Source organism: Mauremys mutica, chromosome 10 (assembly GCF_020497125.1).
Source record: "Mauremys mutica isolate MM-2020 ecotype Southern chromosome 10, ASM2049712v1, whole genome shotgun sequence".
Classification (NCBI taxonomy): domain Eukaryota; kingdom Metazoa; phylum Chordata; order Testudines; family Geoemydidae; genus Mauremys; species Mauremys mutica.
Window position 1 is genome coordinate 14486629 of NC_059081.1, and position 18538 is coordinate 14505166.

An 18538-nucleotide genomic window follows, 5' to 3' on the forward strand; every position below is an offset into this window, starting at 1 on the left:
ACATAATCTTTAATTAAAGATTAATTCCTGGAGACTCCAGGACAATCTTGGAGGGTTGGCAACCCTATCTTCACACAGCGACCCACACAAGGGTTGCCAACCCTCCAGGATTGTCCGGGAGTCTCCAGGAATTAAAGATTAATCTTTAATTAAAGATTATATTGTGATGAAATCTCCAGGAATATGTCCAACCAAAATTGGCAACCGTAACCTACACCACAGGACCCCCCCATATATACACCCCATCATCCTTGCACAGCGACCACACCACAGAGACACCTACACACAGCATCATCCACACACAGTGGCCTATACCACAAATACATCTACACCCCCCCATCATCCATGCACAGTGATCAACAGCACAGACACTCCAAACTGCGCTCCTCCCCACTTGCTATATTTCAGACTACAGAGAATGAACAACATGCTGCATTATATTTTCAGGAATGAAATATAAACCTCTCTCACAAAGTGCATTTACTGTAAGCTTGTTTGCAAAGTGCCTCCTTGGTTGAAAGTGTTTAATTCAAGTAGGGGAAATACATGAATATATTCCCCAGTCCCTCATTCACCTCTGTGATCACATAGAATCATAGCACTGGAAGGGACCTCAAGAGGTCATCTAGTCCAGTCCCCTGTGCTCAAGGCTGGACTAAGTGTTATCTAGACCATCCCTGACAGGTGTTTGTCTAACCCGCTCTTCAAAACCTCCAGTGATGGAGATTCCACAGTGTCCCTAGGTAATTTGTTCCATTGCTTAATCACTCTGACAGGAAGTTTTTCCTAATGTCCAATCTAAACCACTCTTGCTGCAATTTAAGTCCATTGCTTCTTGTCCTATCCTCAGAGGTTAAGAAGAACAATTTTTCTCCCTCCTTGTAACAACCTTTTATGTACTTGAAAACTGTTATCACAGTATTTCTCAAACTGGGGTCACCGCTCGTGTAGGGAAAGCCCTTGGCAGGCCAGGCCGGTTTGTTTAACTGCCCCGTCTGCAGGTCTGGCTGATCGCGGCTCCCACTGGCCGCAGTTTGCCACTGCAGGCCAATGGGAGCTGCTGGAAGCGGTGGCCAGTATGTCCCTGCCCCCGTTGGCCCAGAGCAACGAACCGTGGCCAGTGGGAGCTGCGATCTGCCGGACCTGTGGACGGGGCAGGTAAACAAACTGGCCCGGCCCGCCAGGGGCTTTCCCTGAACAAGCGGCGACCCCAGTTTGAGAAACACTGTGTTATCATGTCCCCACTCAGTCTTCTCTTCCCCATGCACCCTTATTACATGGGGTTTGACACAGGTCTGCAAGGGAAAAATATTTTGGGGGAAACCTTATTGGTAGCATAAGACTGCTTCGTCCTATCCATAGGAGAGGCCAGTCAGACGAGCAACAGTGGCAGAAGTGAGATTGGGAAAACTGCTGCTGCTACACTGGCTCAGTTTCTTGCCAACAAATAAACTGTGGCTACACTAGGATTTTTTAGACCCAAGATTCCCAGTAGGTGTAGCTCCGCCGATGAGAGGATCTGTGAAAGCGGTAGTGTAGAAAGGGCTCAGGCATTTCCCACTAACGTGCTAAAATTAATGAAACTTTCAGAAATCCGGTCTCCTAGACTCTGACCATTGTGAGAATGGGCACAGATGTGCCTTCAACACGATCTTCTGCTAGAGCCCTGGATCTTTACTGACCATCTGGTGTACTGTCCATCCTTAGTGATGGGCTCCCAGAACTCACAAATCTCCTGAATCTTCACGAGCCAGCCAGTTCTTGCTCAGCCAGCCAAGTTTTAGAGCCTATCAGTTCCAGTGCATGAGCTCCTGGATCTTTATCAGGCAGCACTTTCCAACTGGCCAGCTGGATTTCCCAGCTGCTCCTTAGTCTTGATGGGCAATGTGACCTTTCCTTATAATGTTCTCTTTCTTCTCAGCTCCCCATCCTCTTCCAAAAAATTGATTCTATCAATTTGGAATAAAGATTACTCCAGGCACTCTTGACCAGTAGGTGGCACAAATAGTACAAGAATTATACAGCAGGTGGCTTTGCCATCATAAACCAATAACTGCTGCATGGTCTTAAAAGCCTTAATTGCTACACACAACATAATTTTCAGCCTATAATATCTTGATATAATGTGGATTAATCACACTATACAGAGCTATTACTATGTTAATTTCAGAACAATTATTACATATAACTTCTCATAAAAATTACTGATGTGGGAGGCAGAACAAAACTCAATTTTTGCCCTTTTCAGTTTTTGTTTTGAAGAGCTCCTGTGGCTCAGCTGGATGAGAATTAAAAATGCTAGTCTAACCTTCCAAATGACAGGAGCTACACAAGGACTTGATTTGACATATTCACAAGGTTTATATAAAGATTAAGGGTTGCCACCTTAAAATTTCCCATTGTTAGATCCAGTCATTAATTCTTGACAAGTTTCCATCCCTAACTAAGGATAAACAAATGGGCTGGCCAATTCTTTTACTTGACTGCAAATGTCTTGCTCCAGAAATATTTGGGATAAATTATACCAAGAATTTTCAGAGGAAAAGGGATATAAAAAAGAGTAGGAAAGAAAAGGGAGACGTACCCAGGGAAAGAGTGGTAAGATGAGCAATAATACAAAATAATTTTGCTTATGGGAACTATCTGAAGAGACGGGAAAAATGACTGGGGAAGGATATTTCCCCTAAGCAGCGATCTCTTGAATTGAAAAGGTGGTGCCATCCTTCATTTGTGTGATAATAAATCTGAGATGAGGCAGAACAATAAAAAAAATTTGGAGGAAAGTATCCAATTGGAACTTTGCTGAACAAAACTCCCAGAAATGAAAACTACTGAACTTTGGAAGGTTTGGAACTACTTGCATAAGTAAGGTGACTCATATGTGTAAGTGTTTGCAAAATGCAGATCTTATACTGGAAACCTGGGGGATACATTAAAGTGGTCACTTAAGGAGCTGCTTATTTGAAATGCTTATTTGAAATGCAGATCCTTCATGCAGGTTTCATTTTATCTAGGTTAGACAGATAAGCATTTGTTGCAAGCCTCTACATATAATTTGGTTTTACTCCTGACAGTCTGCTGAGGGATTCTGCATTTTAAGTGAATGTGGAAGGATTGCAGCTAATTTAATCCTGTATATGGACTTTCAACTAACCAGACTACACTTTAGAGACTATATTCAGTATAATGACTTGTGTGAATAAGGATTGTTAACTTGATTAAGTTTGCAGGATGGAATCCTTATTTGACCTTTAGTCAAAGACGACCTCTCCCCCCTCTCCCCCAAGTGTTGACCAGCCCTTACGGTGTGTTGGTATAGGATCTAGCACAGTGGAATCCCACTTTCAGTTGGGACCCCTAGGCACTAATAATAATAAAACTAAAAATATCAATTAATTTGGATTTACTGACAGGTAAAAAAGAGTCAGTACAGAAGCTCGGAGTGCCCTCACAATAATTAACTCCCCAGGAACATTAAATGCTAATACACAAATAATAGTAATATAGTATGTTGGTATCAGAGAATGATAGGATTTATGGGGCCAGATTTACACTATTTACGCTATGCCCCTTTACAACACTCTGACAGCATAAAAGGGCCTTAAAGTGTGCATAAATTACATTTATACTCACTTTAAAGCTCCTTTACACTGCCAGTGCAGTGGAAGGGGGTCTTAGCATACCTTAGAATCAGGACCAGGCTGTTAGAAATTAATTCCTGAATTGTACACTTGATATTTGTATTTTTTATTGAAACTCAGTGGATGTTGAAGGAACTCAGCCTTCACAAGTGGGGTTCAGCAGCTTGTACGATCAGGCTCAGAGCTTTTACAGTTCAAGCCTTTACAAAGTGTACCAGGCTGTGATTGCTATAATTACCGCACACTTTGACAACCTCTATAGTGCAGTTGTAATAAATCAACCTTTGCAACTTTCAGTCGTCTGTCCTTTATTATTAGTGACATTTTCCCGTAAAAGTTCAAAGCAAGCTTGACTTTACGATCGGCCATATTCTTTAACTAGAGTCACATTGATTTTTGGTGGAAGACCACTGTTAGTGAAAGCCAGGAGATGGCAGTGTTTCTTAACGGATAAGAGTTAAAGCCGAATACTGTAAATGGGAATACAAACTAAAAGCTTGATTCTACACCCTTCACTCCTATCAGGCAACTTTGCTCATATGAGTAGCCCCACTGAACTTGATGGGACAATTCACCTGAGTAAGGCTTTGCAGGATTGGGCACGAAAGTAAGCTAGAATTAAAAATAAAATTAATGAAGGGCCAGATCTCTGGCTATGCTATAGAGTTCCTTAGTGCCAGGCCAGTGGTGCAAAGCAGTCAAAATGCAGTGGATTCAGGCAGTGAGGGATTCCTCTTGTATAGAGGAATCCTCTATGGGATTGGGCTGCATTAGCAGTTCTTACATCATCTCCCTCCAGGTTCCAGGTGTAGGGAATGTGCATGGGATTCCACTGCATCCAGCTGCTTCCTGACTGGTAGAATGGGCACTTTGGGCTGTTGGCAGCTAGCATAAAAGAGCTCAGTCTGCTTAATCCTGGAGACTAGGTAAACAATTTGTTTCCTTGGGCTCAGGGGAACACAAAGGTGGCTAGAAACCACTTTTTGCCCTCCTACCCTACCTACAGGGATAGAGAATCTGGCTTCAGGTGTTCACTACAGACATGGTGAATTTCATTAATGAAGAATTTCAAAGTGACGTCAGCAAACCCTTCCGTTTCCCCATATGTACGTTCAGCCTCCCCACACGCAAATCTCCCCTTATTCTGTTACCACTCCCTCCGACTGAGTCCCTTCTCATACTATCATACCAAGCTTAGCACATGGTAATGGTATGCACGCATGCACGGAGGAAGTATAGGTTATTACTCACAATCCTATTGGGTTCATTCAATATTTGAATGAGCACGTTGCCTTCCTATGGAACAAATTCTTGCTTTGCAGATCTCAGTCTCTATGTTCCCTGTGTAGATGGTGCTTTAAACAAACCCTCTGTGGTTAATAGGAATAACAAACTATAATGATGTATAATCTCGTTAATGCATCACAACACTGAAGACAGAGAGAAGGAGATACAGTTTCTTTACACAAGACAGATGAAATTCAGCACACATGGGACCCATAGTAAATCTGGAGCCATTACGTGCAGCAGGACTAGCAAGTTACAAGGTGCTACGGTCACCATAGCGCTGTTCTTTGAGCTAATGACAACAGAGACCTTCACTTCAGGAAGGTCTGGAGATTCCCAACTGATTGACTGTCTCTCTTTGCCTCCAGCTGTCCAGGAGCCTTGATTTCACCTATGGTGAAAATGCCAATTTATCTTGTGGCTCCTCTGCTGAGTGGTAGTAGATATCAGGGCCTTGCAGATTAATTTCCCATTGGAGGGAAACCAGTGACATGGAGAATGGGGTATTTTCTTAGTGTAACTTGTTTCATTACACTACCATAACCAATCCTTGAACAGAGGCAGTCAAATAGCACAGAGCAACCCCCTCTCTCAGGAATCAATCTTGAGCAAAACATCAATGCCTGTTTCCAGGGAATAACACTGCCCCAAGAACTGATTCTCATTAGAGAAATTAAGGGGAAGAGAGCAAAAGCTCTTGCTGCTTGTACAACTGCATTACAAAACTAGTAACAGCACTAGTAACACTTCTTCAGACTGAACAGTGTTTGCATGTTAAGAAAAAGAACTTAAACAACTATGTGTAACAGCACCTTCCAGTGACTCCTGTCAGAGCAGTATGTTGAGTTCCTTTCTCAATAGTGTAGGCGGGGAGGAGGCTGTACTCATTCATCAGAAAGATGAAAGGCAAGTCAGAATTTTGTAGGAATCATGTAAACAGTGACAATTGACCGGATATGCATTCATCATACACACACAGCAAGTGTGTTCAGCTCCAATGTGTAGCCAAGTTTCTTGACACACTGAACATGTGAATAGATTGACTGAAAGAAGCAAAACTTGTGTCACTCTCCTCAGGAACTCAACACTGGTTCCATACAGCTATAATCTAATTGATATTATCTGCATGTGTGAAGTTGTAACAGAGACATGGTATCAGAATGCAAACCTCAAAGAGTGCTGTTCAACATCTATAGTGCACTAAATCATTTGCCAGAAATGTGCAAAGGCATAATATCTCATTAATAATTATTGCATCATTGAGTCGTGCAAAGAGAGATATTCCCTTCTTACATAATGGCAAGTCCCCATTAAAACACAGGTCATTTCCAATGTATGCTGTAGAACATCAGATACTGAAGCTCCGTTTAAAGGAATTAACAAAGCTTTATTAAAAGAGAGGTTTTTTAAGGGAAGCAAGTACAGGTTGAAAGATGCAGTACTCAGCTAATGAAAACAATATAGTCCCTCCCACCACCTACTTTTTTGAGGTTAAAACATAGCCAGGTAATTGGGAAAGAAGCAATATAAATATAACCAGAATGAAGTTCATAGTATCAACCATTTCCCCACTTGCCCCCTACAAAAGCCCACACCCAAACAGAGCTTTCTGTAACCCCAGAAAGGGAGAAGATCCAGAGAGCCCATGAAGTCCACTGGGCACCTGTGATGGGGTGTATAAATCCTGCACTGGTGACAAAGGGGTTAAAGAGTTGCTGTAAGCAGGGCTGGCCCTGCCCCTCTTGCCCTGTCAATCATGTCAGGGGTGGAGTAAGGGTTTAAAAGCAGCAAGTGTCAGGAGCTGAGGGAGGAGAGAGCAGATAGTAGTTTTGAAAGAAAGAGCGAGCGAGCTGAGGTAAGCTTCAGGGATTTTGACCTCAAGGAGGTCACATGCTGATCCTACAAGGAGATAGCAGACTCTGGTATACCAGCTGCAGATGATAGGTTCAGCAAGCCAGCCAGCCTCAAGGTGAGCTGTTAAGTGGTCAGTACTGCTTTGCTCAACAACCCCTCCTGGGTTACTGAAAGGACTATGGAGTGGGAGCCCAGAGCTCTGTTCCTGTCAAATGCAGTCAGATTATTCTGCTCAACTGAGTATCAGTGAGACTCCTGTATATGCAGCTGGAGGTGCTCTGTGTACAGGAGGTACCTGTCAGTAACCTGAGAAGTGTGACCAGACCTCACTATTGCCAATCTATCTTATGTGGAAAGCACTCAGATGTTTAGGACTCTTATTTCCTATTTATCTGTGTAGTGCCTAGTGCAATGGGGCTCAGCCTTGTGCAACTGCAGGCACTACTGCACTATAAGTGTTAACAATAATAACACCAGTGATGTGGGGCAGTGCAAAGCCCTAAGATAGAGCCTAGAAATTATCTACCACTATTTTTTCCCAAGGGGATAAGCTGGCCTTTGGGTTCAGACATTGGACTGGATTCAGGGAATATGAATTAAATTCCCAGCTCTGCCACAGAGGTCCTGTGTGAGCTAAGTAAGTCACTTAAAGTCTGCTCTTCAGTGCTCTGTAAGATGGAGATGATAATACTGTTTTTCTCCCACTCTTTGCCTTGTCTATTTAGATGGTCAAATATCTTCCACTCAAACATTATTCCCTCCAACTATAATGGATGGAAATTCACTGAATGTCCCTGACTTGGGTAGAATCATTAATAGCCCAGAGTAAATGTTAAGTTCTGCTACAGGAGTCTCTATGGGGACTGAAGAAATACAAAGGTACCTGAAAATGTGGTGAGAGTCTGTGCATCGAAAAAACAGAGTAGGGGAAACAGATTTGGGCAAGATATGTATAGCCACTCAAGTAAACCTTTCTGATTTATTTTTTCCAGTAGTATCTCACACCACTACATTTATAACAAATGCATCTAAACAGATACTGGAAGGAACATGGAGAAACTCCAGGGTTGGTGAGTTTGTCCCAGAGTAAAAGCCAATGGACCTGGAAATGAATAAGAGCTACTTTACTTAATTGAGAACACTGGAGTCTACAGCATAGTTAGCATTAACTTCTCACACAGAATTCTCCCTGACATTCATGGGAATTCCGAGCAACTAAGGCAAGAGCAAAGCATGAGACAACAGCAATAGCCTCAGCTCTGCTTTCCAAAACTTAGGAGTTATACCTTGAGAAATTCTAACCTCATGCCCTATTAGTGGGTCGTGGCCAGGTGTAGTTAGGTGAAAAGGAACAGAAGCCCCATGTTTGGCAATGGGGCTCAGGACATTAATGAGACTTCCTCATGATAAGAAAATTAATGATTTTGGGGAGGTACTCCATCTGTGGATCAGCTCTGCTGTCTTTTCTGGTGGAAATAGAATGCTGAAAGTCAGCCCCAAGCTGGTCTGACATTTTTCTATGTTGCTTTCAGCAGCCCTGTGCCATCCCTTGTTGCCAGCCATATTTCTGTCAAGTTTTGGGGTATTGAAGGAGCCATTTACTTAATTTTTCTTGCTGGCTCAGTCATTAGCCTTCTGCTAAACCAAAAACGTTGAATTCAAGTCCTCACAAAATCTTCCTGCTAGTGTCCCTGGTTCACAGGAGTCTCTGGATTTTATGTCCAAGTCCTTTCTTGGTACAGTGGGGAGGTGACAGGGAAGTTCAATCTGCTCTCCCTTCCTCTACCAAAAAGCTTCAGCCTTGGCCCTTTGGAAGGAAGCACGTAGTCAGGCATCAGGCCCATTCCGCTACTCTGCACAAGCTCTCTTCATTTATTCCTCTTCAAAGTCCTCCTACCACTCTGCTCATGTCGCGTCAGCTCCTTCTCAGGCTGCCACCCAGCTCCTTCTGCAGAGAAGCTGCAGCAGCTCTGCACTCTCCAAGTCTAACTCATAGCAAGTCCTACTCCCTCTAGGTCTCTCCCCATACTAGACAAAAGGGAGCTCATCAACACTGCCTTCCTTCCCAGCATTCTTTGCAATGAGGCCTGGATTCCTTCTCTGGAATATACAGGGTGAAACAAAACTTTGTTAATGAGAAGTCAAGACCAAACAGACTAGAAAGTGTTTTTTTCATCTGAAGATTGCACTGTTTAGAAATGTCCATGCTTTGAGTAAACGATGTGTTACTCTTTCATAATGGATTTCTTCCCTCTGTGTCCCTAATGAATGAAGAATAAAAAGGAAGGAGGAGGAAGAAGAGGAGTATAGAGTAGCCCCAGACAGAACAAATGCACTGACAAATATTTTTTAAGAATGATTCAGAACTTTATGTGAAGTCTAAAGTACGTACATCCCCGGTATGACAGAACTCACACAGCAATAAATGTCATTTCACAGCAGGAGGCAAGAAGTATAAAAGAGCCTTAGCCCTTTCAGATGCTGAAAATTAAAAATAAAATCCCGAGCCAGGGTTAATGTGATTCAAGGAAAATAAAACAGTTACGCAGGTGCACAGCTAGAGAAAGGCATTGAGGATAGGTTAAGTACTAACAACATTTGTATGTATACCGCATATTGCTCTCCATAACTGGTATGAGCAAATCCTGAGAGATGCTAAGATACTGATTTCATGAGGAATTGTGGATTCCTAGACTTTAAGGCTGGAAATGACTATTATGATAGTCTGAACTTCTGTATAACAAAGGCCATAGAAAGTTAATGCACAAAGGTGAAATTCACCCCTGTGCAGAGGGGCCACCAGAAAGTCTATGTTGCACTACGTCCCACATACGTCCCTATTTTTAGGGCTTAAGTAGGAGTAATTGGCCATAGGCCTTGTACTAGGTCCTCTGCTTTAGGGTGTCTTTTTCACCCCAAATTTCAGGATTTAGACCTATATGTTATCAATATAAATAAGGTAATATAGATAAATTTGCAACGGTATTATACAAACGTCTCATATTTGTGGGTGCAGAAAGGGTAATAGTGAAGAAGGTCAAATTCAGCACTCTGCAGAGGAGCAGCTAAAAGCCTATGAACTAAATGAGTCTTGTTTCACTCCTAGTTTGAGGACTTACATTGGTCTGAGAGCATGCAGAGACTTTGTGCTCCAAAAGATCATTTCACCCTTTAGTTGTCAGTCCTAGGCGAAAGAGCAGAAGACACCTGGTTCTTCTTCTCTTCTTTGAAGCAAAAGCTCAATGTTCTGTTGGCCATAGGGTTGCCAACTTTCTAATCGCACAAAACCGAACACCCCTGTCCTGCCCCTTGTCCAAGGCCCTGGCCCTGCTCACTCTATCCCCCCTCCCTCCATTGCTCGCTCTCCCGCACTTTCACTCACTTTCACTGGGCTGGGGCAGGGGGGTGGGGTTGCGTTGTGGGAAGGGGGTGAGGGCTCTGGCTTGGGGTGTGAGCTCTGGAGTGGGGCCAGGGATGAAGGGTTTGAGGTGCGTGAGAGGGGTTCAGGCAAGGGATACAGTGCGGGGGTATGGGCTCTGGGCTGGGGGTGTGGGCTCTGGTTGGGGCCAGAAACGAAGGGTTCAGGATACAGGAGAGGTATCCGGGCTGGGTTAGGGGGGTTGGGGTGTATGTGTGGGGGTGAGGGCTCCAGCTGGGGGTGCGGGCTCTGAGGTGGGGCCAGGAATGAGGTGACAAGTAATGTTTTCTTTCAACCCTGCACAAGATCACTTACTTCCCACAATACATGGATATGGGAGTATTAGAAGAGTAACATTTTCAGCTATCCTGAGAGTTCATAGCCTATGCAGTGCTCTTATATTGGCTGCTCTTGGATGGACCCTTGTTGGTCAGATCTTGGACAGATTTGGACAGATGACTATGGAGGAGAATAAAAATATCGCTACAACATGCAGGGGTGTAATCAGGAAGGTCAAGGCACAGTTGGCGTTGCAGCTAGCAAGGCATGTGAGGGATACAAAAAGGGTTTCTACAGGTATGTTAGCAACAAGAAGAAGGTCAGGGAAAGTGTGGGACCCTTACTGAATGGGGGAGGCAACATAGCGAAAGATGATGTGGAAAAAGCTGGAGTACCCAATGCTTTTTTTGCCTCGGTCTTCACAGAAAAGGTCATCTCCCAGACTGCTGCACTGGGCAACACTGTATGGGGAGGAGGTGAGCAGCCCTCAGTGGTGAAAGAACAGGTTTAGAAAAGCACAAGTCCATGGGTCTAGATCTAATGCAGTCGAGGGTGCTGAGGGAATTGGCTGATGTGATAGCAGAGCCATTGGTCATTATCTTTGAAAACTCGTGGTGATTGCGGGAGGTCCCGGACGACTGTAAAAAGGTGAATATAGTGCCCATATAGGGTGACCAGATGTCCCGATTTTATAGAGACAGTCCCGATTTATGGGTCTTTTTCTTACATAGGCTCCTATTAACCCCCACCTCCTGTCCCGATTTTTCACATTTGCTGTCTGGTCACCCTATGCCCATATTTAAAAAAGGGAAGAAAGAGAACCCGGGGAACTACAGACCAATCAGCCTCATTTCAGCCCCTGGCAAAATCATGGAGCAGGTACTCAAGAAATTCATTTTTAAGCACTTGGCGGAGAGGAAGGTGATCAGGAATAGTCAACATGGATTCACCAAGGCAAATCATGCCTGACCCACCTGATTGCCTTCTATGATGAGATAACTGGCTCTGTGGATATGGGGAAAGAGGTGGATGTGATATATCTTGACTTTAGCTTTTGATACGGTCTCCCACAGTATTCTTGCCAGCAAATTAAAAAAGTATGGATTGGATGAATGGCCTATAAGATGGATAGAAAGCTGGCTAGATTGTCAATGGGTAGCAATCAACAGCTTGATGTCTAGCTGGCAGCCGGTATCAAGTGGAGTGCCCCAGAGGTCAGTCCTGGGGCCGGTTTTGTTCAACATCTTTATTAATGATCTGGATGATGGGATTAATTGCACCCTCCGCAAGTTCGGGAATGACATTAAGCTGGAGGGTAGAGATAGGGTCCAGAGTGACCTAGACAAATTGGAGGATTGGGCCAAAAGAAATCTGATGAGGTTCAATAAGGACAAGTGTCCAGTCCTATAATTAGGAAGGAAGAATCCCATGCAGTTCTGCAGAAAAGGACCTGGGGATTACAGTGGACGAGAAGCTGGATATGAGTCAGCAGTGTGCCCTTGTTGCCAAGAAGGCCAGCGCCATATTGGGCTGTATTAGTAGGAGCATTGCCAGAAGATCATGGGAAGTGATTATTACCCTCTATTTGACACTGGTGAGGCCACGCCTGGAATATTATGTCCAGTTTTGGTCGCCCCACTACAGAAGGGATGTAGACAAATTGGAGAGAGTCCAGCGGAGGGCAACAAAAATGATTAGGGGGCTGGGGCACATGATTTACGAGGAGAGGCTGAGGGAACTGGGATTATTTCTTTTGCAGAAGAGAAGAGTGAGGGGGGATTTGATAGCAGCCTTCAACTACCTGAAGGGGGGTTCCACAGAAGATGGAGCTCGACTGTTCTCAGTGGTGGCAGATGACAGAACAAGAAGCAATGTTAAGTCTATGTTAAGGCAGGATATTTCTTTTTTCAGGTGGTTGAAGGCATTTCACCTTCATGGCTCCTAATATGAATATTTACATCCTGCCAGATAATTAACTATGCTGGATTTGTAAATAAAATATTTGCAAGTCATTGTGTTATCTTTTCATTAAACAACATATGCTCGATAATAATGCATATCTCTGAGGGAACAGAGTTAAGCTCTTCTTAATTTTGAATTTCTTGTCTTCTCTGGGTTTAAGCCAGACTCTCTGGGTCACATTTTCAAAACAGCCTGTATATTTGCATGCTCAGTGTTTTCTTTGCCCAGTTTTAAATGCCTATGTTTTGTAATCTTCAATATTTAGATTATTTGGATACAAATTGACCAGTTAGGTATCTCCCTACCTAATTTGTCTAATTCTGCCTTTTTTTGGAATACACAGGTGTCCAAAATTGTATCTGCAAGATCTTGAATGAAGAGGCGAAGAGCAGGTTAAGACCACTTGGACAATTTGATTCTTACTTACAATACTGAACTTTATGATATAGTGTTTATACTGTTTGTACGTGGTGGTGCTTTTTTGTGTGTGTGTGTGTTTTGCCATTCCCAGACAACTTCAATAGTACCAAAGTCAAACCATGCTAGTACACAGGGCAAACTTGGAAGGTTATCTTTGATGAATAGGGAATAGTGTAGTGAGCTGCTTAGAAGAATTATGTGAAGATTAAGATTTGCCTAAATTAGTGGAATGGAAGAGGGCTTTCTGGGTAAAAATATTTCAGGAAATGAATGTGATAAAGGAGTCAATTAAAAAAAAATTCCAAATCTACTTACATAAAGGTAGGTGTCTGATTTTTTTCTTCCTTTAAATATACCCCCCAAAAGTTATGAAAAAAGAATAATTACTTTTAACACAATTTTCTGTTCATTTATTCTGTTTGGATTTTTCAGAGTACGTTGTCAGATCAGTGTGTGGAGTTATATGTGCATATCTCATTACCACTAATGGGAATTTCAAAGCAGCATAGAATTTTACTGTGCTATTTTGTCTGACTTGTAATACACCTGTCAGTCTGCTTTCCTTCTGGAATTTCATTAATATTTAAAAACTAATATTTAAAGGTCAAACTTAGCCTGCAGTGATATTAAAATATATCATTCAATTTCTTCTGATTTGTGGAGAACTTCTTTGGGAAGAGGAGAGATAGGAAATCACTAGCACTTGCTACCTTTTTATGCAATTTCTTTTTCTTCAACCCCCGATCAGAAATCAGTCATTTTTTTCCATTTAGAGGGAGACCTGTCAAAGGCACAAATGGCAGCTAGGTGCCTAATTCTTATTGCAAATCAATAGGAATTAGGGGCCTAGTTGCCATTTATGTCTTAGAAATCTCCTCTTAGCTGTTCTGTTAAGTAAAAACAGAACAAAGAGAGATCTTGCTGCACAACTAAACACAACCACCTTTTCACGCCAACTATTCTACGGTGATGTCTAAGAGCTTAATCCTGCTCCCTGTCAAGTCAATGGAAAAATTCCCATAGACTGGAATGATGCAAGATCCTTTATCATCAGTTATGTTGTGTTTGACAAAATGAAAGTCACACTTCAGCAGAATGGCAGCTCAAGAAGTAAAAGCATGAGCTAAGCTTTAAGTGCTCTGTCTAGTATTGACAGTGCTCAGAAATAGACTCTAACTAGTACTGTCTACTCTAAAATGTAAGTGGGCAGATTAAGGCCCCACTCCAGCAAATACTGTTATAGGTGAGTAACTTCATGGATGTGAGTGGTTGCACTGAGGTCAACGTACGTGACATTGGACATTGGGTAAAATGGGACTATACATTTGCATGAAGTTATTCACTTGTATAAGTGTTTGCCGGCTCAGGCTCTAAGGTTGTAAGATCTACTGGCTTCCAGAGAATTGCAAATAGAGAGTGTATACTTCATGAACTAGAATCACTTTCACATTGGCATCCTTGTTTGAGGCCTCCAGAACCTAGCCATTCTTGTTTCACTGAATCCTCCTGAAAACAGTGAGGAAGTTATACAATGTAATCTTTATTTCCCAATGTGTATTTGGAGGCAGACTGCGGTTCCAGAGAAAACTGGGAAGTGCCTATGGGGAGTGCTGATGTTCAATGAATCAAAACTCCTGCTCTGGTGGATCGTACGAATTCTGCCATCCGGACATCTTCCCCAGCTGCAGAGCTCCTGTGGCATGTCAGAGTAGGGCTCCCTCCATCGCACCTTAGTAGGTCCTCTTGAGTTACACCTGGGCATGTGAGCTGAGGCCCAGAACAAATGGACTAGGAACCTGTGTATAGTTTGGGAGGTATTTTATTTTAAAACAGTTCACAAAGAGAGGGGGCTCGAACCTGCACCATGGAAGTCAATAGAAGTTTTATTGTTGACTTCAGGATCAGCCTCTGGGCTCCTAAACATTTAAACAATGTTGGGCTAACAATATAGCGGCCTCAATGCACAGTGGTTTTCCACTGTTGGGTTCATCTATGTTGAAACATGGTTGTGTGGACAGGGCAACATGCTTCTTTAACTGTGACCCTGAAATACTGTGTCTTCTGTGATGGCACAGTGGCATAATGAAACCGAGAGGCCAACATCATCATGTGACACTGCATCAGCATGTTTCAGGTAGCTAGAACTGGTTGGACATTTTTCATCTAAACAGTTTTTGTGAAAAATGCTATTTTTGTTGCAATAAAAATGTTTTGAAAATGTATCCATTTTGACAAATTTGTTTTGAGACCCCCAAAATGTCCTGTTTTGACAGATTTGGAATGATTAGTTTACAATTTTTTGTCTTGAAAAGATTTTTTGAAATTTAATTTGTTTACATACAAACATTTTAAGAAGTTAAAGGTCAAAATTGAAATGAAATATTTATGATTTATCAAAACAAAACATTTAGATTGACCTGAAAGGAATTTTTTTCAGAATTTAGTTTTTATGGGGAATTTTGAATTTTTGTTGTTTTTCATTCTGTTTTGGAACATTTTTTTTTAATTGTGGAATTTCCTGCAAAATGGAAAATCCAGTTCCTGCTCAGCTTTCCGTGCAACTTAGACATCACAATCTTTGTGTTCTTTGAACTTGAACCTGCAATGTTTGGATTTCATGTGATGAACTCAAAATGGTTTTCCCCCCTACTCCCCCCCCCCCAAAAACCTTTCTCCCAGCTCAAATGTCATTATGAATGTGCAGAAATGTAGAAAGTCATAATGAGTAGGAGACACCCCATTGTCAGATGTAATAAATGCTTCTACATTTGATGGTTCTTTCTAAATGCTTCTATGTTTGATCAGTTGAACAGCTGTTTATCCTAAAAGTAATGTAATTCCTGTGAACCTAATGCTATGTACTTCTAAAGAGCTGATGGCAAATTATGACAAATTTTGCTTCTCTCTCACACTCTCCTAGCATAATATTGTTAATTAACTTAGGATTCCCTCCTTCCAGCTGTTTATAAAACAATAACCAGATGCCCTTGTTACTTCTCCAATGCCTTTGTTTCACACACGAAACAGCAATAGGAAAGTAAAAATCTCCTTCAATGTATCTGCAGGTAAGAGTTGTTCCACATTACACCATACAAATGGCTGATGCTTTATCACTTTTAGCATATCGTCAAAGAACAAATATTTTTAATAGGGTAAGTAAATCTCCTTAAATTCACTAGCCCTTCTTGAAAAAAGAAGCCTTAGAGTTCCTGCTGTCATAGAAACCATCTTTAGCGAGCAGATTTTAAACAAAAACAGCGCTCCCTGGCTTCATGTTTATATTGTGTGTGTATTCCCCTTTAAATATGAATGACACATTGTTTTTCAGATACGTGGTCTGTTGATCCCATGTTGTATGTGATTGTATTTATAGGAAGAAGTAATGTTAAGAGCTGAAAAATGTTTGGACCCTATAGATATGGCAGGGACAGCCTGAGCCCAGCCACAGGCTGTAGCTCCGCACAAATGTGTGGAAGGAACAGGAATGTCTCCGTTGTTTCTCAGCAGGGCTGAAGAGCAGTGCACATGTGCCTATGTGCTCACTATGCCATAGTCCTACAAATACCACGCTAGTGATATTTTAGTTGTTCAGTGTGAGATTTCATAAAAGAGAATTTCGTTAGGGAAACACATGATGAAGCTTTGAGCCAAATTCTCTGCTGGCCTAGCCTCATTCAGTCGACAGAATGGTGTCCGCGGAGGATTTGGTCCATTTTTGTGAAGCACTGGCCAGAATTTTCAAAAGTGACTAGTGTTTTTGTGTGCCCAGTTTATAACATCTGAAAAGCGCCTGGCTTTGCTGAAGACCCTCCCTCCAAAAAAACAGGCCCCTTTAAGGAGTCTCAAGTTTGGCATCCAAAAACGGAGGCTATCCATAATCTTGTCTCATAACTCCCATAGCCCTGAGAGAGCTCTTCTTAAAGTAAGAGTTAAAAATAATGCCACGCTGTTTGGGTTTGTAGAGCATGGCTTGCTTTTTTTTTGCCTGTAGGACTTAATCGCAACAAAAATCTAAATAATAACACTTAGCAGTTTTCATCTGGGGACATGTAAACATTATGCAAACATTAGTTACTTTAGTCATAATACGCTCCTGGGAGATTGTAAATATTATCATCCTTAGTTCTTTGATGATATAGGGATTTTAAGTGACTTGCCAAGATCATACAGTGAACAAGTGGCAAAGTTGGGAATAGAACCTTGGACTCCTGGCCACCTAGTCCCTTACACATTCAAGTAGTGTTGCAAATATCAATTTAGAAGTGCAGAAAAAGCGATTTCTGGTAATTTCAGTGCTCTGTCTAGTAAAAATGACTGCCTAGATTATTTCCCAGTGTGAACCTGCTCTAACTTTTTGTCTTTATAGGTAACTTTAAAGTGTGGTAGTCAAACATGAGAAGTCTTTTTGTTAACTAGTAATATTTATAGGAACTAAAATTACGGCAAGTGATATTTTCTCACCTTGTGTTCATCATGTATCTGTTTTTTGATGTAATATGAGATTTCACACTGCAGCCCGAAACTCCTATGCCCTTTTTATTCTTGAAATAATGATTTTCTAGACAGGTTAGACTAGACAAGATTGGAATTGTAACACAACTCTGTAAGATGAAGGGCAGTGTTTTGCTCATTCTACCTATACTTTTCTAGCCATTGCATTGTTTTCTTTTTATTATTTAACTTCCAAGAGGAATATTTGTATTGCCAGTATAGAAAAATAAGCCTTCTGCCACTCATAGTGTCTTAGTAGGGAAAATCAGATGTATCTAGTAACATATTTGTGAATGAAAAGATGAATCAGTCATTTTACCTTTTGTGGAAACCATTTAGGGGGAGACTTTTAACTCTGAGTGAAATTTGTCCTGGAATATATATCCATTGTTGGTGGTTATTACTATTACTGGTATCATGGTAGTAACTAGAGACCCTAATCAAGCAATCTACACCTAGTATCCTAGAATCATAGGGTTAGACGGGACCGCAAGGGTCATCTAGTCCACTGGTTCTCAACCAGGGGTACACGTATCCCCAGAGTACTCAGAGATCTTCCGGGGGCATGTCACCTCATCTAGATCAGTATTTCTCAACGTGGGAGATTGTGGGATGGGTTTAGAGGGGTTGCAAGTGTAGGGCTGGCATTAGGGGCTGGCAAGCAGGGCAGTTACCAGGGGCCCCATGCCATGGGGGGCCCCTGCAAAGCTAAATTACACATTTCAGCCCCAAGTGGCAGGGCTTGGGATTCAGGGGCACAGTAATCTGGAAAGGTTGAGAACCACGGCTCTAGTCTATTTCCTTGCCAAGATGCAGGATTTGTTGTGCCTAAACCATCCAAGACAGATGGCTGTCCAGCCTTGTTTTGAAAACCTCCAGTGAAGAAGCTTCCACAACGTCCTGAGGCAGTCTGTTCCCTTGTTCTGCTGTTCTTACAGTTAGGAAGTTTTTCCTGAGATTTAATCCAAATCCGCTGTGCTGTAGTTCAGTGATTCTCAACCTGTGGTCCACGGGCCACTTGTGGCCCAATCAGCACATTGCTGTGGCCCAACTGACATCCTCAGGGCCATACAGGTCGTATATATATTGTGTGGGTGTGGCCCACATAACACATAGAGAACTGAGTATGCAGCTCACTATGTTAAATAGGTTGAGAACCACTGCTGTAGTTAGAACCCATTGCTTC